Source organism: Schistocerca serialis, chromosome 2, assembly GCF_023864345.2.
Source record: "Schistocerca serialis cubense isolate TAMUIC-IGC-003099 chromosome 2, iqSchSeri2.2, whole genome shotgun sequence".
Classification (NCBI taxonomy): domain Eukaryota; kingdom Metazoa; phylum Arthropoda; class Insecta; order Orthoptera; family Acrididae; genus Schistocerca; species Schistocerca serialis.
The window spans coordinates 387,790,387-387,814,293 of NC_064639.1; the positions used below are offsets into that span (position 1 = coordinate 387,790,387).

The window sequence follows — 23,907 nt, forward strand, 5'->3', positions numbered from 1 at the left end:
ATAAGGAACAATGAGCTCTGCTCATGAGTAACGTGCTAAATGGGCGAATATCAAGATGACGATATCACATCAGCTCACCATACTTTTTTTCTAGGGAAACACTGCGTGCTCTAACTTCACACTCCTCTGTTAGCATTTTCTGGCCATCCGCACGCGATGCTGACTTTTTAAACTAGCGGACAGTAGACACGCGAGTGGGAGGGCACGCAATTAGCATCAACAAAACCGATAAGACTTCAGAAGTATTTATCTGTTCCCTTGTCCTTGAAAAAAAGTTGCGTGTAGATGTAGCGTACATTCTCACCAATGGAGCACGCGAACATTACTCGTTCCATCTAGATACCCATAATTTCGCACAACATTATTAGTAGATGAGATTATTCAGTGACATTTATTAGAATCAAATTGAGGAAAACTGTTGAATTATGAGTGAGAAGAACGCAATAGCTTCTTATCCAAGTAGTGGCTCCTCTGCTAGAAAAAAATTTCGGTCGACAGGAAAGAAATGGTTTTATGCATTCCAAAGGTACAATCTTCTTGATCCGAGCTTCTTATTCAGCCAGCTGTGCGTATTTGAGACAACGTACCTATTCAGATCGCGAGTGGAGATCGCATTATGCATGCATACGACGATAATTCAACAATTACAGACAGGGTCTTGTCCGCTCTCGTTGTCCGAATGTGGTCTCACTTCAATATGGTACCAAGCATATACTGTTATTTAATCAGCGTAAGCGATTGCGTTGATTTTTCCGTTGCTGTCTCAACCCAGAGACCATGCTTAACTGCAGTATTTTTACAAGCTCTTTGCACGGTTAGTCACAATATCTTTGTTTTCTAAATAAATTAAAAAAACTGACTTAAGCGTATTGTCAGTTTCTTTATGAACACTGAATATTTGATGCAAAATATTCCTCACTAACATAAAATAGATGGGGCTATAATTTCAAACATTTGCCATTTTGGCTAATAATACGCGTAACTTGTTTTCACCAAGATTATAACTTCCTCTGTGCAATTGAATAATATAGTCTCTGGTACATAATACCCTCTTTTTCAAATTAAAGGCAAATTGTCCTTGAAATTAACCACTCAAATCACTGAAGTTTTTAGAATGTTCTGAATAACAGATATTTCAGTATCAGTTGTCACTTTGATCCGCTATCGTATCACAAATAAGATCAATCAAGTTACAGTGCCCACTTGCGTGTGTTTTTATCAGTTAAATATAACATTTACTTGTTCGTTAGCGCCAATATGAATCTTGTCTTTAATATGTATGTTCTTAAAATGGCATTACTCTTCTTAGAATCCACTTTTTCAAATATTCACTTCTCAAAATAATCAAGATAAATCAGAAAAGTAAAATCTTCACATTAATTCTAACACAGACGAAAGTGTCATTGCAATACTAAGCATAGACCGTCTTGCCACATCATAACTTGTTATTGTCTACGTAAACCAGAATACAGCTAGTATGTTTGTGTTTTGCTAAAGGCGGACCCTGTCTAAAAACATACCTATTGTTAAAGCAAACACGGAAAAAAGAGCTTCAACCCCAAGATGATAAAAAAAAGTGTGTGAAATCTTATGGGACTTAACTGTTATGTCATCAGTCCCTAAGCTTACACACTACTTAACCTAAATTATCCTAAGGACAAACACACACACACACACACACACACACACACACACACACACATGCCGGAGGGAGGACTCGAACCTCCGCCGGGACCAGCCGCACAGTCCATGACTGCAGCGCCTTAGGCCGGCCTGTGTGGCCGAGCGGTTCTAGGCGCTTCAGTCTGGAACCGCGCGACAGCTACGGTCGCAGGTTCGAATCCTGCCTCGGGATGGATGTGTGTGATGTCCTTAGGTTGGTTAGGTTTAAGTAGTTCTAAGTTCTAGAGGACTGATGACCTCAGAGGTTAAGTCCCACAGTGCTCAGAGCCATTTGAACCTTTTTTTGCAGCGCCCTAGACCGCTCGGCTAATCCCAGGTGGCAAGATGATCAGATTACAGCTCTTGGCATTTCGGGATCACGGAACAGACTGAATATTTTACAACACGAATTATATGTTTTTCTTTATTCCTTGCTAAAAAAAATTTGGCGTAGCAAGAACTTGACGCTCTTGGCATTTTCCTCATCCCTCTGGCCGCCGACTTGACGGCGTATACGTCCGTTGGCGTTAACTGCTCTCTCGGATTTGAAGTGCGCAGTCACTGCCAATTTCTTACTGTGCCGCTCATAGAATAGAATAAAACAATGCCTTTTGTATTTACATGCAAACATTACGTTATCATAAAGTCCTAATTACATTAAAACATGAATTCGAATTACCATGTATCGTTGCTGCCAGAAAAACCGATAATGACATGACTGAATAGTTCGTTATACTACAACATTCGCATCAAGTACTACCTCCGAAAAATTTCTTAGCGGTCATTGTCACCAAATTGTGTCGTAGCTTCCTACCATACAAAAGAAAGGCGGTGCAGTTTGACAATGCCAAAACTATACAGAATTGAGCTATATAGAATCAGTCGGCTTTGTAATGGTCAACGGAGTATTAATCGCGCGAACAAAGTTGACACTCGGCGCGGTGGCTGATGGGAGCGACTGTAAATGGGAAATGCCTTTACGCCTGCTCCCATCAGCTACAGCGCCGAGTGTCAACCTCGACTGCGCATGTAGTACTTGAACGCCCTCTGCCATTCCTATGTACTCTGTATTCTGTATATGTATTTCATTCGTTTATTTTCACTCTTGTTTGTGTTACCGGCAAACTGTGTAGAATACCAAAATCATTGGGCGCGGTATCTAACGCATCTGATTAATACTTTTCCTAGCATTTAAAATAATATCGGTTGTGCTTGGGACAAAATATGAAAGATAGATGATTTTAATATTGTCACAGCTACAAGAGTTACATACGTTGTTGTTGTAATCATTTCAGTCTAGATCCGTTGAAGTTCAGTTGTTTCAGAAAATCACTTTCGCTAAAATGGAATCTGCAAGCGATAATTGTGAAAATGTTGTGGTTGATTACCGTGCAAATGCAATGAAACAGAAGCTTTTTTAACAGAGTTACAAGTAACAAGGAGTAAGTCTTCAACAAATAGTGTTTTTCAAAAAACGATCGCTATAGGGAAGTTTAGAAAGATTCAAAATGGCTCTGAGCACTATGGGACTTAACTGCTGTGATCATCAGTCCCCTATAACTTAAAACTACTTAAACCTAAATAACCTAAGGACATCACACACATCCATGCCCGAAGCAGGATTCGAACCTGCGACCGTTGCGGTCGCGCGGTTCCAGATCGTAGCGCCTCGAATCGCTCGGCCACTTCGGCCGGCGTTTAGAAAGGTGAATACAGAAAAAACATTCCGGTATTATGAAAAAAGGGTCTACGGTTAGTGCTCTTGTTCTTGAAACTGATAAAGGTCGTGGGAACGCTCGCAACATCTTGGCTGTCGCTTTTGATGTAACAAATGATGGTTTTTTACCAACTGGGTACCAAAGAAGGCATCATAAAGCAGTTGTACACAAGGTCATAGTCTACAGCATGCAAGTCTGATGGACAGAGAAATATCTCTCAGCTCAACTGCAACTCAGAAATCTACCGCGAGCAGATAAGGATTTCCAGAATGAGATTTTTCACTCTGCAGCGGAGTGTGCGCTGATATGAAACTTCCTGGCAGATTAAAACTGTGTGCCGGACCGAGACTCGAACTCGAGACCTTTGCCTTTCACTGGCAAGTGCTCTACCAACTGAGCTACCCAAGCACGACTCAAGCCCCGTCCTCACAGCTTTACTTCTGCCAGTACATCGTCTCCTACCTTCCAAACTTTACAGAAGCTCTCCTACGAACCTTGTAGAACTAGCACTCCTGAAAGAAAGGATACTGCGGAGACATGGCTTAGCCACAGCCTGGGGGATGTTTCCAGAATGAGATTTTCACTCTGCAGCGGAGTGTGCGCTGATATGAAACTTCCTGGCAGATTAAAACTGTGTGCCGGACCGAGACTCGAACTCGGGACCTTTGCCTTTTGCGAGCAAGTGCTCTACCAACTGAGCTACCCAAGCACGACTCACGCCCCGTCTCACAGCTTTACTTCTGCCAGTACCTCGTCTAATTCTGGAAACATCCCCCCGGCTGTGTCTAAGCCATGTCTCCGCAGTATCCTTTCTTTCAGGAGTGCTAATTCTGCAAGGTTCGCAGGAGAGCTTCTGTAAAGTTTGGAAGGTAGGAAACAAGGCACTGGCAGAAGTAAAGCTGTGAGGACGGGGCGTGAGTCATGCTTGGGTAGCTCAGTGGGCAGAGCACTTGCCCGCGAAAGGCAAAGGTCCAGAGTTCGAGTCTCGGCCCAGCACACAGTTTTAATCTGCCAGGAAGTTTCGTATCAGCGCACACCCCGCTGCAGAGTGAAAATCTCATACTGGAATTAAAACATAGTTTACGAGTAAAAACTTCAAAACACTGTAGCTTGTTTGATACTAAAACATTGCCAAGCCAGTGCTGATCATAAGTTACAGTTTCAGCACCCGCATGCAATTATAGTCACTCGTAATAGCCAGCTTATGGTAATTAATCAAGTCCGTTATCAAAAGGATTAACAAGCAGATTGTTTGCGACAGAATGCTCGCACAAATATTACAGTTTGCCGCTACGACTGTTGAGTTTGCGGTCGGTCAAGTTTTAACTATTATTTCATAAAATTTTCATATCCTTTCAGATGTTCTTATATCCACGTCCAAACATGATCACGGCTAAGATCCGAACTGCCCTTGGCCTACAAAATACGCGCAAACGTACTGGCCACTGATTGGCCGATATACAGGGTGATTCAAAGAGAATACCACAACTTTAAAAATGTGTATTTAATGAAAGAAACATAATATAACCTTCTGTTATACATCATTACAAAGAGTATTTAAAAAGGTTTTTTTCACTCAAAAACAAGTTCAGAGATGTTCAATATGGCCCCCTTCAGACACTCGAGCAATATCAACCCGATACTCCAACTCGTTCCACACTCTCTGTAGCATATCAGGCGTAACAGTTTGGATAGCTGCTGTTATTTCTCGTTTCAAATCATCAATGGTGGGTGGGAGAGGTGGCCGAAACACCATATCCTTAACATACCCCCATAAGAAAAAATCGCAGGGGGTAAGATCAGGGCTTCTTGGAGGCCAGTGATGAAGTGCTCTGTCACGGGCTGCCTGGCGGCCGATCCATCGCCTCGGGTAGTTGACGTTCAGGTAGTTACGGACAGATAAGTGCCAATGTGGTGGCGCTCCATCCTGCTGAAATATGAATTGTTGTGCTTCTTGTTCGAGCTGAGGGAACAGCCAATTCTCTAACATCTCCAGAGAGTGTGGAACGAGTTGGAGTATCGGGTTGATATTGCTCGAGTGTCTGGAGGGGGCCATATTGAACATCTCTGAACTTGTTTTTGAGTGAAAAAAAACCTTTTTAAACACTCTTTGTAATGATGTATAACAGAAGGTTATATTATGTTTCTTTCATTAAATACACATTTTTAAAGTTGTGGTATTCTTTTTGAATCACCCTGTACATCATAACCAATCTAATATTTAGTATTAAACAGTGCAACCCCGCTTCTTTTACTTTTGATCAGTCAGAATTTAATAGCTTTTATGAACAATTTATCGAAGGAACAAATTTCTAAAATCCATAAACATCAAAGTAAGTCCTTCTTCAAATAATAAAATTATCGTAAAATGTATCATGTTTTCTCAGTCCCATTAACTGGACAGCTGCACTTCACAATTTCCCCTCAGTATGCAGTTCGTACGCTGACGTATACTTAGTTAATAGAAATAACTATATTCATTTATTTAATACTTCACATTCACACCAATAATCAAACAAATTAGCAATAATTAATCAACGTCGCAATAAATACAGGTTTTTCCCCAAGCGCACAGTTTTAACTACTGATAATTTCATAGCCCGTAGTATGCTGACACCTTTCGGCCACAGCCGAAACTACTAGCATCTAGCTACTGAATCCGAGCCGAGCCCATCTGTCATATGAGACAATTTGACTTTCATTAAACATATAAATTTCTAGTTTCAACATGTTATTTCACTGAAATTTCATACTTAGCCTGTGTCCATTTCATAAAATACCTAGGCATTTTATACAGTTCCTAGGACAAGTATTAAATTAAAATGAACTTAAATACCTTGACAAAAAGTTATAGGTATTCTGCGTATCGTCTACGCATTCTATGCAGTGCCTTGATTTGACACTTTGTAGGAAACGTATGGACTTGGATAAATGTGCCAATTTTCAAGAGGGAATATCTTATCTTTCCCTGTCGATGAGACAATAATGCTCTGGCAAGGCGTTGGTAAATAACTTGTGGAGCAGTAAACGACTAAAATGAATATGCAAGTAAACATATTTACTATGTAACTGCATCGTGGGAAACATGTCCCATATATAACAAAGCAGTAGTGGGTTGCGGGCCCAACACGTTCCATAAAAGTTTTGGGAAAGCTTTACATTTTTGTAGTACTATATTTCACAAATATTTGGTACGTTCGCCTATAGTTGTGCGACTGAAGTCTATTCGAAAAGTCCTTTCATCTTAACCACGTCATATAACTTGTAATGTCGGAGCCAAAGGATACAAACGGAAGATGGAGGAGAAATATGGACACTGCCGCAACAAGTCCCACTCGACGCGTTTAATTCAGGGGTTCCATTCGGCCTCTGCGTTAGTGCGTCTTCTGCCTGTTCTCCGCATCCTATCCAGCTCTGAGGCAAATTACGATTTACATTCTGCCCTCTGCTGAGAAGAATGCGCGTGACAGCAACGCGGCGCCTAGTCCAATGTGCATTGTGACGTGGCTATTGCGGATTACTACGCACCATCTAAAAACGTGATGGTGCAGTTATACCGACATTCTGCGACTGACTTGGTGAATTCAAACTACGTAAATATATTTCAACACTACTCCTTTTCGGGTATATTAATACTTCTGAAACAATAACAGTCCAAGTCTGATTCGTTTTACCATGGTATCGGTTGTTGATGGATAACTAGTTTGTTAACGTTAGTACTATGCTTCCAATTGCTCAAATGCGTTTTCTCGTCACGACACACGGCCCCCTTGTTTAGTTAAGAGGTCGCGATTGTTACGCGGTTTCTCGACTGTGTCTTGTTTACATTGAGGCTTTGATGACGGCATACACGATTCAGGAGAATTCTCGCCTTTGAATGATTTTCCTGACTGCTGTGAGAAGCTTAGGCACAGTAGAGCATCTATTCTACACTGCGTAGAAATGTATGGTAGTACTTCACATCCCTATCACAATTGTCATAGTGAAACTTGTATTTCTCAGATATTAGGAGCTTTTTCTCAGGAGAGGAAAGAGAACATACACTATAAAAATTCCGAATTTTCGTATTTTTCTAATAGCTCAGTTTCACCTTAGTTCCTGATCACATGAATTTATAATATTTCCCTACCTGCGCTATGGATCACATGTGTCTTCTTGAAATGGGAAGACGATTGGTGGAAGGTGAAGAAATGACATCAGTGACAATTATTCTAATACAAACGAGAAACAACAACGAAACAGAATAGTATAACAATAAATACCTAGAAATGGAGAGATTAAATGGCGAAAAATGAAGTTGAACACACGATTCTACAAACAGGGCAATATTTTCTAGACGGTCAATGACAATGATACAAAAAGGGAGAGAAGTATCACCTCCTTGTTAATTTCTAGATTAATTTTCAAATGTACTTTGATCTCTGGGAGTAATACATCCTGTAGTGGTAGGCCACAAGATGACACAGAAACAGAGTGTATTTTTTAACTGTTCAAACACTTCTAAGAAATTTACTATTAGACAGCAATAAATGGGACATCAATCGAATGCAACGTCTTCTCTCAGTTAATTCTTCATATGGTTATACTACCGTTTTTCCCAAACTGTCCTGTAATTGACATAAAACCATTGCGAAAAATTTATATCAAATCGGAATAAATTAATCTCTATCAGTAAATGAAAAATGAATCAGTACCAGTGATTGTCAGTATTTGAAAGCACAGATTACAATTTTCTTTACTGAATTGCACGTGCACCTGAATAAGACGCCTCTATGAAAACACGTTGTTCTTGGCTGCAGGCGAGGGTATGAGCCATAGATCTTAAATACCAGGAGGGAACAGACCCAGCAACGAGGAAAGTCCGCACACACACACACACACACACACACACACACGCACACACACACATACACACAAACACAAACACACACACACACGTCGAAGGCACCGTGCCAGGGGGTGAGGCTGAATAGTGCTTTAAAATAAGCTGCCTTGGCGACGGACACACCAAAGCTGGGAGGGAACAAAGAAGACTGCTTTTAGTGACCTCTGTGTGGTCGGGGGCTCTGGTTCGACAGAGCCCTGGAAGACTGGCTACTGCGGACTAAACTGCAGGCAGTCAGAACTCGTCGAAATACCCGCGCTCGTCGAAATACCCCATAGAAAGTGGAATGGGATAGAAAAGTCTAGGGCTTCTTTAAAAACCGTGAGACGCCGACACTGCCTACAGGTCCTGCAAGTCAGAACGTGTAATGAAATGTAAAAACAGCTACCCTTGGTTAACCTAAATACACACATCAAAAAAGTTTTGCATCACCTCTGTTCCGAGAGCTCCGGAACCTGTACAGAAAACTGGAATAGAGATCAACATAAACACCATTTCCGCCCTTTTTGTTGCTAATGAAAACCACACATTGCATGTTGTACCACCATACAGGTGCATCACGATTGCTGTATACACCGGTACCTCTAATACCCAGTAGCACGTCCTCTTGCATTGATGCATGCCTGTCTTCCTCGTGGCATACTATCCACACGTTCATCAAGGTCCTGTTAATCCAGTTTTTCCCACTCCTCGATGGCGATTCGGCGTAGATCTCTTAGAGTGGTTGGTGGGTCACGTGGTCCATAAACTGCTCTTTTCAATCTATCCCAGGCATATTCGACAGGGTTCACGTCTGGAGAACATGCTGCACACTCTAGTTGAGCGATGCACCTCGTAATCCTGAAGGAAGTCATTCACAAGACGTGCACGATGGGGGTGCGAATTGTCATCCATGAAGACGAGAGCCTCGCCAATATGGTGCCGATATGGTTGCACTATCGGTCGGAGGATGGCATTCACGTATCGTACAGGCGTTACGGCGCCTTCCATGACCACCAGCAGCGTACGTCGGCTCCGCGTAATGACAACCCAAAACAGAAGGGAACCTCCACCTTGCTGCACTTGCTGGACAGTATGTCTAAGGCGTTCTGCCTGACCGGGTTTCCTCCAAACACGTCTGGTTGAAGGTGATGAGAACGTGATGTCAATCCTGAGCGATCCATTCGGCATGTTGTTGGGCCCATCTGTACCAGGCTGCATGGTGTCGTGACTGCAAAGATGGACCTCGTCATGGACATCGGGAGTGAAGTTGCGCATCATTCAGCCTATTGCGCACAATTTGAGTCGTAATACGACATCCTGTGGCTGCATGGAAAGCATTATTCAACATGGTGGCGTTGCTGTCACTGTTCCTCCGAGCCATAATCCGTAGGTAGCGGTCATCCACTGCAGTAGTAGCCCTTGGGCGGCCTGAGCGAGGCATGTCAACGGCAGATCTTGTCTCTCTGTATCTCCTCCATGTCCGAACAACATCGCTTTGGTTCACTCCGAGACGCCTGGACACTTCCCTTGTTGAGAGCCCTCCCTGGCAAAGTATAACAATGCGGACGTGATCGAACCACGGTATTGACCATCTAGGCATGGTTGAACTACAGACAATACGAGCCGTACACCTCCTTCCTCGTGAAATGACTGGAACTGATCGGCTGTCGGACCCCCTCCGTCTAATAGGCGCTGCTCATGTTTGGTTGTTTACATCTTTGGGCGGGTTTGGTTCAAATGGCTCTGAGCACTAAGGGACTTAACATCTTAGGTCATCAGTTCCCTAGAACTTAGAACTACTTAAACCTAACTAACCTAAGGACATCACACACATCCATCCCCGAGGCAGGATTCGAACCTGCGACCGTAGCAGTCCCGCGGTTCCGGAGTGCAGCGCCTAGAACCGCACGGCCACCGTGGCTGGCTTGGGCGGGTTTAGTGACATCTCTGAACAGTCATAGGGACTGTGTCTGTGATACAATATCCACAGTCAACGTCTATCTTCAGGAGTTCTGGGAGCCGGGATGATGCAAAACTTTCTTTGATGTGTGTAATTTAGAAGTGGAAGTAAGAAATACAGCAGTGCTTACAGAGGTCCACCCTGATTGGCCAGCTCTCGAATGTAGACAGAGAGAGAGAGAGAGTGCAAGACACAGTATGGAGCGCCAAATATAAAGAATTTTGTAACTGGTTAACCAACTGTAATGAGAGTCAGGAAAGGGGACCAGCGTCTTTTCAACCAAATTATTACTGGCTGGTACTTGCAATGTTTGTCATTCAGCAAATCAAAATTACGTGACACTATCAAAAAACAGAGAACCGGGTCATCCTTGTAGGAAGTGCACTGCAGAAATTTACTTCTCAGACAGGCGCCCTCTCGGGCAGTCTTCTGATTTCAGCGTCTTGATGGAGAGATTTCACTTCTAGACGACTTCTCTAGGCTCATCTTGGATTAAATACTCTCATCCAGCTGGACTGAACTTAGTTGCAGACACAAGTTGTTTGTCCAGAGTCAGCGACTGATTTTGCAGTCGCTTCAGCCGCCACATGCAGATCGTGAGTATGATGAGATCAGCCACAACAACGAGGCAAACTGTTGCTAAAGTCGAGTCGCCTTCAACGACATTCAGTAATTTCAATCTTTATTCTGAAGACTTGTTTGCAGTTAGATGTTCAATATGGTGTCAACTTTGGCCGTAGATGCAAACACGTACCCCTCCGTAGTCTTTTTACCCTTTTCCATTAACCTTCGGTAATCACGGAACAATTTCAGCGAATGCAGGCCTAGATGTTTATCTATATGTGCGTTCATTTGAATCACATTCCAGATCCCTTGTCCAGGTTTACCACGGCATTAGGTTATTATTATCAATTATTTTTCACTTCTTTTACATGTAATAAACTGAGTTGATTGAGGTCCTTGTTTAATTTCACAGTGAAATGAATTCCTTTATTATTGTTTTGGTGCTAACGATTTAATTGTGTCAGATACGCAGAGCCCCATTAATACAGCCAATCAGACATTTAATTTAAAAGCACCTTCTACACATAGCCAATTTCTTCTGATACGTCTCTAACGTTAGGTGTTCCATATACTATGTGTAATCGCCCATCACCCATTTACGATAGTGGACTTTCTCGTTGCTTCATTCTGTGGCTGCTGTTTCTGAATGTCCCTCACGTGGATCTACTTCAAGGCATGTATGGTCATGTATGAATTTTGCTGACTATTTCTAAATTGTTGAAAATTAAGGAAAAATCTTCTCACAAACCTTCACCAACTATGAATGAATTTCGCTTGTTGATAAAGCACCTAAAACAAAAAACAATTATTACAATACTGGACAGTATTATATCGATTTGAACGAAAGACACGCGAAGCAATTGCTTTACAACAGTTGTATGAGCCAACCAATTCTTGGATCACATTGACACTTGACTTACGTCATCGTGCAGAATAGTAACATGGTTGTTGTTGTTGTTGTTGTGGTCTTCAGTCGGAAGACTTGTTTGATGCAGCTCTCCATGCTACTCTATCCTGTGCAAGCCTCTTCATCTCCGAGTAACTACTGCAATCTACATCCTTCTGAATCTGCTTAGTGAATTCATCTCTTAGCCTTCCTCTACAGTTTTTACTCTCCACGCATCCCTCCAATACTAAATTGGTGACCTCTTGATGCCTCAAAACGTGTCCTACCAACCCATCGCTTCTTCTAGTCAAGTTGTGCCACAAATTCCTCTTCTCCCCAATTCTGTTCAGTATCTGCCTATTAGTTACGTGATCTACGCAACTAAACATCAGCATTCTTCTGTACCACCACATGTCAAAAGCTTCTATTCTCTTCTTGTCTAAATTGTTTATCGTCCATGTTTCACTTCCATACATGGTTACGCTCCCTACAAACACTTTCAGGAAAGACTTACTGACACTTAAATCTATACTGGATGTTAACAAATTTCTCTTCTTCAGGAACGCTCTCCTTCCCATCGCCAGTCTACATTTTATGTCCTCTCTACTTCGACCATCATCAGTTATTTTGATGCCCAAATAGCAAAACTCATCTACTAATTTAAGTGTCTCATTTCCTAATTCAATTCCCTCAGCATCACCCGGCTTAATTCGACTACATTCCATTATCTTCGTTTTATTTTGGTTTATGTTTGTCTTATATCATCCTTTAGGGACACTGTCCATTCCGTTCAGCTGTTCTTCCAAGTCCTTTGCTGTCTCTGACAGAATTACAACGTCATCGGCAAACCTCAAGGTTTTTATTTCTTAATGGCACTGAGCATTATGGGACTTAAATGCTGAGGTCATCAGTCCACTAGAACTTAGAACTAATTAAACCTAACTAACCTAAGGACATCACACACATCCATGCCCGAGGCAGGATTCGAACCTTCGGTCGTAGCGGTCGTGCGGTTCCAGACTGTAGCGCTTAAAACCGCTCGGCCACCCCGGCCGGCTTTTATTTCTTACCCCTGGATTTTAATTCCTACTCCAAATTTTTCTTTTGTTTCTTTTACTGCTTGCTCAAAATACAGACTGAATAACACTGAACGACATTAGAAAATAAAATTCCATCTCATTGTCAGTATCAGGCAGACAGCTTTTCGCTTCAGCCTCCTATTATTAAGATCAGAAAATTTGGTCTTTATTGTGAGCAATTACCGTTAATTGATGTAATTGAATTTACTTCCATGTCTGGAGTCCAGGAGGTGCAAATTATCATCTGGTCTGCAAAATAGGTCATGGTTTGTTCTGTTTTCATCTGATTATATCCTCATAATTGTCTTGAATCTTTTGACCAGAGCTCCTATCAGTTTTTCTACACAATGATTTTATTCCTTCTCAGATGCTATTTCAAGGAATAATATGAAGTTTTTGGTTCAGCTGAATAAGTTAATTTGAATTATACAACCTTCTGAAACAAACGCTGATCAATGAAACATACTCCGTGTGTGAGAAACAACTGACTTTATTCCTCGACTGCTATTACTTCAGATGCTAAAATTTTGTTATTGGGGTCAGCTATAGAAATACAACTAAGTTTGCTTGTAACAAAAAGTGATAATTACACTTTTGTCACGTCTTATGTCACAGGATTTGTAGCCAAAATAAATTACTAGTTTGCAGCGGTACTACACAACTGAACAAACACTCTGCAACGCTGTGTCACAAGAGAATAAAAGATGAGACACACAAGAGTACTTCAGTTCTGTTGCTAAGAATGCACACTACGCGATGATGAACTTTGCCTCTTAATGCCGGTAATGACACAAAAAAATTTATTTAATAATAAAGATTTCTGCATTTACTAACTAAATATCTTGTCCACTATATCCACAGACTTACTTGTAACGTTAAATATAGGTAAAATCCTTTACCTAACTAACAGATCCTATGTGAATCGAATACAACGTGTAGTAAGCTCTCTACTACGAAAAGGCATCACCTCAGTGAGGCCTCCTGGGTTTCTGAGGTACTGTCTCAGAGCTTCGACACAAACTTGCGGTTGATTGTCACGAACTCCTGGTTTTAGGGGACCACGGATAGTCCTTTGCCGAGAGACGGTGTCTTGCAGATTTCCGACTGGCGCCGCGTAGCACCGTCAAAGATCTTCCTTATTCCTAGGCGTGTGTGATGAGTTGACACAAAGTGTGCTGAAGATAAGATACGGTTGTTTTCTCTGCATCTCCTCAAGTGGAGAACTGTTGTTCGGAACATCCGCCATCGTCATGATCGACGAAGATATTCGTGGAAGATCTTATCAACAGGAGTGGCGTTCGTCCAGTGCGACTTTCCAACGGCAGTTAACTACCGCGCCGTAGAGCGCGACTTTCATGATGCTCCAAGACGTAAGCATAATCGCGTACTCGTATGCTCGGTTGGTCATCGTCATTGTAATTCAGTATAAACAAAACTTTTCCCAGAAAATAAATGGGTAAGACACACATTATTGCTTAAATTCAAACGCTCATTGTTCCCTGACACATTGACGCTCCAGGGCGACAGAGGAAGCATGAACCGCCTCGCCTGTGAGGTATTAAAAAACTAAAAACCCGCCTCGATGCGAAAAAAGCACCTAGTGTTAAGTGTTAACTCAGGTTTCGGCGTAGATAACTACACCTTCTTCAGAACAACAATAAAACCCACAAGTGCCTAAGAAGACCTTTGTCAATGATTAAAAGAACACCATAGCTATACATTTATAAACGAAAAAGAAAAGGAAAACACAAACAGTACGTATGTACAAAGTCAAAACCACTACTTACCTTAATGGTGTACGCTCCACCTCACACCGGCCTATGTTCGATGGGCCATGACCCGCCATAAACTGCAGCTACAAACGGTCGCTCACTTACAAGCCTGACCCGCTATCTATGCACATGCGCAAGACAAGGGAAGTCACTTGAATGCACGTGCACATACGAATACGAGGAAGTTTATACGTTGGTCGGGGCTGTGGCTGACAACCACATTGAATTTAATATTTTTCGGAAAAACACGTTTTCCGACAATGTTATACCTGCCGATTTGGCCCATCCGGACGGCCATAAGATGGCCTTTTTTCATTCTAATATTCATCGAGTTACAGCTATCCTTCTTGCACCAGATGCCGTAGAAACTGAACTGATCACACTTAAGAATATTACTATAAATAATGGCTATAGGCCTCAGTTGGTAAGACAGATTTATAACAAGAAAATAAATAAAAATAATATTACGTCTTCCACCCTAGGGGATGCGTTAGATGACAAACAGGTGGCAACGATATCTATCCCTTACATAGGTAATATAAGTTACAAACTGGGGCTTTTACTCAGAGCCCATAATTTCAGAGTCGCCTATTCTACTAATAATAGTTTACATAGGAATTCAATTCACTCCTTGCAGAGCAAGAACGATAAACTTTCCCTATCAGGAGTATATAAAATTACATGCGGGGATTGTCCAAAATTTTACATCGGGCAAACGGGGCGAGCTCTGGGTCTCAGGTATAAAGAGCATATTCCTACTAGAAGCGGTGACGGTACTAGGGGCTCTACTTATGCGGAACACCTTGTGCAAACGGCTCATGCGCCGAGCCCCCCAGTTAATATCGAGTTACTTCATGCCGAGGTTAAGGGCTTAAAACTGGATGTTTTGGAAGAAATACAGATCTTTAAGCATCTGCAACATGTTAAAGACAATATCCTCAATGACCAACTCCTACTAAGAAATAGAAAATTTTTTTAAGGTTTCGCGCCTTCACTTTGTTCTTCTTACTTGTAAATCTGATGATCTGGCGCGCGCGCGCTGATTGACGAGCGCGGTTGGTCAAGCTGTTCATCTTCTTTCTTTTTATCCTCATTTTCCTTTTACGATGAAGGTGATTTTAGCCCGTTGAACACCTCACGTTTTATCCCTATATCTTTATTTCTTTATTACCACGACGTCTTTAGAAGACGTCCCCTTAACCCCCCTCCCCAGGCTAACTACTGGCTTTAGGTATAGTTTTTAAGAGTTCCTCCTGTTGTCATAGGTAGCTTCATATATAAGTTTCTTTACTTGCATGAGCAACCGCGTGCAGTTATTTTTAGGTTTCATCTCCTTTTTAGCTCGTCTCTTGTTCTATCCATTTCATTTTTTGATATACGTTGATCCACGGTTGGGAATATATGGGCTATTTAGCCCCGACCCATGTATAAACTTTCTCGTATTCGTATGCGCATGCGCATTCAAGTAACTTCCCTTGTCTTGCGCATGTGCATAGACAGCGGGTCAGGCTTGTAAGTGAGCGACCGTTTGTAGCTGCAGTTTATGGCTGGTCATGGCCCATCGAACATAGGCCGGTGTGAGGTGGAGCGTACTCCATTAAGTTAAGTAGTGGTTCTGACTTTGTACATATGTACTGTTTGTGTTTTCCTTTTCTTTTTCGTTTATAAATGTATAGCTATGGTGTTCTTTTAATCATTGACAAAGGTCTTCTTAGGCACTTGTGGGTTTTATTGTTGTTCTGAAGAAGGTGTAGTTATCTACGCCGAAACCTGGGTTAACACTTAACACTAGGTGCTTTTTTTTCGCAATCAAGGTGGGTTTTTAGTTTTTTAATATATTAACCAACGACTGCTGACGCGCTGCGATGTTGAAGGTTCTCGCCTGTGAGGCGTTGTTGAAGGATGTCTGGCCCCACTAGGCGGTCACCAATAACAACTGGCCACACTTTCAGATTGAACCGGTACCGATGGTTCGCCGCCACTGCATCATGGGGATGCTCTGTAGTCCACAGGTGGATGTCGTGAAGTTTAAAGACGTTGCACTGCGCAAAAGAAGCTTCATCTGTGAATAAGATGCATGATATAAATGCTAGCCCTATGATGGCCTGTGCGGAAAACTATCGAAGAAACCGTCGCCACAGATGCAAGTCCGTGGGTAACAAGGCCTGCATGCATTGTAACTGTCGCCTTGGAAAGTGTTCCACATAATCGTCTAGATTATCCCACGGTACCGGACCACTTGCCTGATGCTGGTTCCAGGGCCACATTGTACACTGTTAAACACCTTTTTCTGCAAGGCTTGTCTACATACCGGGTACACATGCCTTTGATCGTTACACAGTCCCGCAAGTGAGCCTGTCTCACACAAGCGACGGAACACTGTTGCAAATAGGTTATGGTGCAGTTGCTGCCGGCAGGTATACTTTTCTCGGTATACTCGTCTTGCCGCCCTCTTATTCTCATTTCTATACCCATATGTGAAGATCATGTCTGCCTGCGTAGCTGAGTGGTCACTGTGGCTGAATGCCATGCGGAGAATCCACGTTGAATTCCCGGTATCGCCAGGAGTTTTACCTGGGTTGGAGCGCTGGAAGATGGTGCACTCAGCCTCGTGAACCCAACTAAGCAGGTACTTGACCGAATAGTAGCGGTTACAGGATCAAGAAACTCGACATCGACCGCGAGAGCGTTAGGCTGACCATTTGCCCCTCCATACTGCATCCAATGACGCCATTGGCAGAGGATGGCATGGCGGTCGGTTGGACTCGATTGGCCAGTCTGGGACCAGGACGCGGAACTTTACTTTTATGTAATGACCATGAAGGACTGTTCCTGTTTGGTATACTGGTTCATCGTCTCTCAGCACTGCACTACACGACATGCGTCCACACCATGGTGAGTCGGTAACAGCAATGGATCGGATGCCCCCTTACTGGTAGGTGAGCGCACTGTCGTCATGGACAACATTACAGTCATTTTGCATGTGTAGCTAAATCGCTAGTACAGACAGTGCATTCTCATTTGCCTTGTGTGTTCTCGTATGTGCTTCCAGTCATTGAAACCTATACTGTCATAGATCTTTTATTTCACCGTCAAGCGCGTGTACTCCACTTGTGCAACATTTCCGTCCATATGACCTTTCTTGCTCCTTATCTCCTCGGGGTCGTTTCCTGCAGTTTGTCACCATCTACCGAAATCATCCTATACAGGGTTAACGGGTGTAACTGCAAGTATTTTTGTATGTGGTTCGTTAATATGCACATACATGAGAGGTTTGGTTGTTTCTCGTCTGCGTCGAACAGTCTTCCCACAAACACGACACAATCTTTTCGACCTGATGTTTTCTGCACGCCTAAGTGAACTACGCCTATCTGTATAAACTAACCATTTTGCGTCCACGCGTCGACACCTGACCTGCTGCCCAAGGGAAAATAAGCGTTAATACTTGCCCTTGTCACATGTACTTGGAGGTACTAAACAACCTAAAAACATAGGATTTGTAATGGTCATGATTATTGGTCCGCAAATGACGTAAACACTAATGTAATGTTGTTCAGTACACCTTCCTCGCCCATTACATCTGATATGTACACAGTTTTTCTACAAATAAAATGGTCGTATGGCGTTGTTGGCCGGGAGGCCCCATCCAGGGGAAATTCGGCCGCCAAGTTGCAAGTCTTATTTCAGGTGACGCCACACTGAGCGACCTGCGTGTCGGTGATGATGATGATGATGATGATGATACGAACAACACAACACCCAGTCGACGGCAGGAGAAAATCACCGACCCGGCGGGAATCGAAACCAGACCCGCTGAACGTTAGGTAAACACGTTACAACTTAGCTAAGCAGGCAGACAATTTTTTCTGCAGCTAAAGTATTCAAATGATAACATTAAAATAGAACAAAATTAATTCTTTTGATGATATATTGCAAAATAGATTATGATGGTATGGTTGGTGCTAAGGCGGTGTTGGCGATAATGATAACAACTACGATGACGACGACGACGACAACGATGATGGCGATGGCGATGGGTCGCTTTGTCTTGAGAGTGGTGGGCTCCTGATCTGGAAGTGGGATGTAATAATGGGAGAGCAAACACAGCTTTCATCTAAGGAAAGAGACGGGAAGTGGGGCTTATTGCTGGTATGATAAGTAGATTCCAGGGCGGATTTCTGAGTCAGGAAGATAGCTTGGGATAGGCTACAGAGGGTGTGGGAATGGAGGAAGCGTGTGGGTTGTGTCAGCAGTGTAAGTGCGGCAGTGCCATGAATTGCTTAGGATTAGGAAGCAACTGGGTTGCGACCATTGAGTTTGCTGCACGAACAGAAGTTATGAAGATGTTCGAGACTTGCGTTGATTTTAGGGAAGAGACCAAACAGCGAGGTCATCGGTCTCATCGGACTAGGGAGGATGGGAAGCAAGTCGACCGGGCCCTGTCAAAGGAACCATCCCGGCATTTGCCTGAAGCGATTTAGGGAAATCACGTTAAACCTAAATCAGGATGGCCGGACGCTGGATTGAACCGTCGTCCTCCCACGTGCAAGTCCAGTGTGCTAACCTCTGCTCCACCTCGCTCGGTGATGTTCGAGGAATTTGTGGCGTAGGCACGTGGGCTGCTATGCACTAGGCAGAAACACCCTCCACCGCTACTGATACATATCACTCAAAAAGCTATTTTATTCAAGCTATTTCAGCTCTAATGTCCCTCTGCATAGTTTATAAAGGGCACATATGAGCTAGAGAGAAAAGATTGAGTAAAGAGTAGAAACTTGTCACTGCCCCTTGAGTGTTGTTTTGCTACCTCGCTACAACCGTGCCGGCGGCCGTGTGTTGCAGGTGGTGCTGCCGCCGCTGCTACCGCCCTCGCCGCCGCCGCCACCGCCTCCGCCGCCTCCGCCGCCCCCGCAGTGTTGAGCTGCGCCTCCCGCCACTGCGGAGTGGACAGCCGGCGCTCTCCTCCACGCAGCCCCCTTCTCGACGAGCCTCTATCCTCAAAACATCTCATCGTCACTCTAACTTTCCACTTTCTAGACTCTAGATCAAGCTGTTAGTTCATAGCTACCTGTAGCTTTATTAAGAGACATTTTCTCCTGCTCTAGGACTAGTGTTTATAGTTCACCCAACCCAAAAGAAATAGAACGTCAGCATATTCAAACCCGAGTACGTGACCGCCCTCTACAAGTGGCTAGCTACAAGTAAACTTTACACGTATAGTGTACCTCGAAAGACTCCACCCCCGAGATAACCTCGTCGTGTTTGATCCCAGTGCTTTGATGTCCGCTTTAATCGTTTGGAAGCTGTAACAGCTTCTCTCTTTGCAGTCTGGACTGGCTGTGTACTAAAAGTGTCTACGAAGATACCAAGGAAAAACTTAAATCCGAAGGTGCCGACATACTACTAAATTTAATAACCTATGTTTATCAGACATAAATTACCTGTGATGCTTCGTATGACATGTGGATAATTGTGCTTCTGACGAATGCTTGTTATAGTGTGACGTTTACTCTTATTGAAATGACATGTCTACTTGTACCTCATAACAAAGATTAACATTTTACCATCCAGATAAGTTACGGTGGACTTTACGGTCAATTACACGAGATCTTCCTAAACTATACTGCCGCAAATGACAATAGAAAAACATTGCGGTAAATCTCTAAACACATAATGCACAGCAAAAAATGTCATTTTAATGACTCCAAGTTTCTCTTACGAACACCACTGCTGCCGTTTCAATCTATCTAATTGGTTCTGCAAACATTATCAAGATTTACATTCATACCGTATATATATTACTGACACATAAACTACAAACTGTTATTTAAAAAAATGACATGGAATAGAATTTATTAGTATTACAAACCGAGAGATATGCGGAAATTAATGTTTATTAATATTTGCTCGAAAACTTACTGACGTAAGACTAAAAATACACTTTCGGGATGTCTCTACACGTAGAAATAGTAACATTCTTCGGTCTAAAGCTTGGTCAGTTCTTTTTTTTTATGTTCGTGTGTTTCGGTTCTCATACGTTGCCACGCCTCTAGTACCAAACCAAAATAAAAACTGACTATAAAGAGATCAGTTAAGTCCAGATACAAAACTACAAGGGCGAGAGTTCAGAATGAAGAAAAATAGTAGCAGCTAAATATCATTCCATCCCCTTGAAATGTGTGACGTACAATTAAGCCCGTGCAATAGTATTGTGGTAGTAATCCATTCCCAATAATCATCCTATAAATCATTTTCACTAGTAATGTAATTAAGAACGAACTGACGTGCAATGTGAAACCAGAAATTTCAAGCATCTCGACATACGGTAAATTCGGTTGAGAATTTGCGAGTCCCATTAGGCTTCCTCCCTTAGATCCGTCCCGTATCCGTCAAAGAAAATAAATTTGCGAAGGCCGTCCACTCGTAAGTTATACTGAAACCGTGGAGGTCTCAAGCTGCGGTTCACCATTCTCCCTGCCTTCCACCGAGATAAACTAAACCTCCGTCGATAATGTCCCACGCCGAATTTCCATGAACACCAAAACGGCCATTGGATACTGTACTTTCCCCAAAGAGAACTTTACATTTCTGATTGAATCTTACACAGCATAATTTCTATACGGGTTCACTTCCTCAGTATTAATGTAGCAAGGATAGTAAGTGTCGTAATTGTAAAGTATTTGCTAAGAGATTGGATATGATGCTTTGTAGTAATAAAGTTTAAATATTACACACAAAAACATATACCATATGCGCATTGTATTACTTTTGAGCATAAAATGTGAAAGACTTTGTAATTTTTCACTATTCTACATTTGGGAAATGTTTTTGATATGCATCTGTAGCACAGATAGCTGCTGGAGCTAATTGATATGTTAGTACATGACCTGTTTGGTCTCATGCCATCCAGTCCATAAATATTTTTACTGGTGTCATTGTCACAGAAATGACGTCTCCAACTGCCTTCAACATTTTATTTAAAAAAAGAACGCCCATCAACAGAAGGAAACATTCATCATTAATTAGCTTTTAAAATGATAGGACATTCTGCGATATTTTTTACCTGAAGTTGGAAACATTATTTCCCTACACAACTATTGAAACGTATCTTTGTCTATTCTTTATTTATAATAATTATTTTCTTATTTCACTTGCGAATTTCAGCATATCATAATATAAAATAGAAATCAAACGCTAAAATATAGTTATTTCTCTCTCTCTCTCTCTCTCTCTCTCTCTCTCTCTCTCTCTCTCTCTCTCTCTCTCGCTTGCTTTACTTCGTCGTAACACGTTCCATATGAGTATCCTGTCATCCTATCAATTTTTCTCTATTTAATCCGTATGCCTGTTGGTACATCTATGCTCCTCAATATCCACATCACTAAAATACTGTTCTCTATGAGAGACCACATTTATTTATAACAGAACCATTAGATCACACGTGATTAAGACTTAACGAAATTAACGTATCAAGAGCAAATTGTGCTCGTTGTAGGGCGAGAATCGTATCAGTTATGTTTCTGACAATCGATATGCTCAACTGCAAAGTCTACAGCAAATAGTAAAAAACTTAATAGGCGCCGCATTAGATTCAGAAAAATGTTTTCTTTTTTTTCTCCTCGTTTTGAATACCGATCACTTATGTTCCTACTGTTCCGGGCCTACTATCAGATTAGCCACTTCTCAATATAGAAGTAATCTAAAAAACAGCTGCTATTTTTTCTTATAACCTAGGATGTGTGATTACTTTTAAATTAACTTAAACCCCGTGCCACGACTCTCAGCCTTTATTGGTAGTCGCATTCGTTTCTCCGATGCTGGTGTCTTCTTTACTTCCAACTCTATAGCCATAAATTCATCACCTGTAAAGGTTTCAGGTTGATTTTCAGTATAGCACTACAAAATTTAATGCAAGCTGTGAAACTGTAGCTTGTATCTATAGCATCATCTTCATCTTAAAAACAAAACTTTTTTGATTGGTAACGCTACAATATCCAATTTCTGGATTTCTATGCTACTGTTTTTCAATCCTCTACATTGAGAACTTTCGTAACATTGTGGTCTTATTTCCAGTCTACAGGTGTGAAGACGAAATTGGCTAATAAAGCAAGGTCGTATGGTGACAGTACGATCTACCGATTTAAGAAAATTTTAGTTGGATTGCTATGGAACATGAAAATTAATCATTACTCCTAATAACAGTAAATAATTTTTAATGTTTGAACGTCCCAACGACTATTGTCTTGTGGTACTGACAGTGCTCACTATAATTCAATTGAAACAACCGTTATGTAATTTACAGAAAAATTGTGTATAATGTATATTAGTTTAGCAGCTGCCAAAAAAGATAAAAAACGAACACACAAACAAAATAATAATGTAGGCCAACGTGACAAAAAAGAAAAAAATATTACTTTAGCTCATCTGCTTTTATTAAGAAGCTGAGGTGGTGTATCACAGGCTCTTAGATTCTTCGTGTGTTCCGTTAATTCAGATATCCCAATGGACAATCTACAGTCATCTGTAGAATTTTGTGCTGTTTAGTAAGTCGTTTATTGTTGAATAAAGCACCTCTCCTTTGCACGACGTAGAAATTACCAACTTTGAGGGCCCTACAGGACACGCAACCACTAAATAGTACTTCCCAGATCTCATTACCCACCTGTCAAACATAGACTACATTGCTCAACATTAGCACCGATAATTGTGTCTGCTTCATTGTACGATGTGAATATATTCGATGTCTAGTGCATTGTGTCGTTAAGCTTATTTCTGTCGACTCATGAAACCATGGGAATGCAATGTTCCACTTTTAGAATGTACATTTTAATTGTTAAATGATTACTTGTTCATTTAATACACTGCTGCATTACGTGGAAGGGAGCGACTGAGAAAATAGTTCAAATTAGATATGCTCGTTGACTGGTGTGATGATACTTATTGTGATGTAATGTTGTGTTTTAGATAACATATTATCTTGTCATTGATGGTACAGTGAAAAATATGTGATTTGCTAAAGATAAGTATTAAATAAATCCTACATTTTATTTTAATGAATACGAATTGTTATAAGACTGTTGGTAGACTTAATTCTAATAAAAAAGACATAAAATATTTTATTCGAGTGACTTCTAGTTTTTTCATACTGTATTACCTTTCACACAGCCTACGTCAGATTCTACGCCGTCAGCAAACTCTGTGTAAGTCGCTTGACTGATATCGTCATACATAACCACTGTGTTAACCGCGCAGTCAGTCTGGTAAGCAGTTGTGCCACATGCACATTTCGTGAACAGAGTCGGTGTGCATATGTGGACACTCTCGTTACATTGTAGCTGTGGTGTAGCGGGTCATCAGCTGATGCAATCGCTGCTTACTGGCTAAAATAGTATTGCAATT

At 41.8% G+C, this 23,907-nt stretch overlaps 1 protein-coding gene across 1 annotated transcript in view; it reads left to right on the top strand.

Annotated features, from left to right (window-relative positions):
• Positions 1-23,606, top strand: part of LOC126456012 (ubiquitin-conjugating enzyme E2Q-like protein CG4502) — a 650,936-nt gene extending 627,330 nt beyond the window's left edge. The window contains exon 8 of the mRNA XM_050091767.1: positions 19,351-23,606. The gene's annotated coding sequence lies outside the window, so the exon portion shown is untranslated. The remainder of the gene's footprint in view (positions 1-19,350) is intronic.
• The last annotated feature ends 301 nt before the right edge of the window (positions 23,607-23,907 follow it).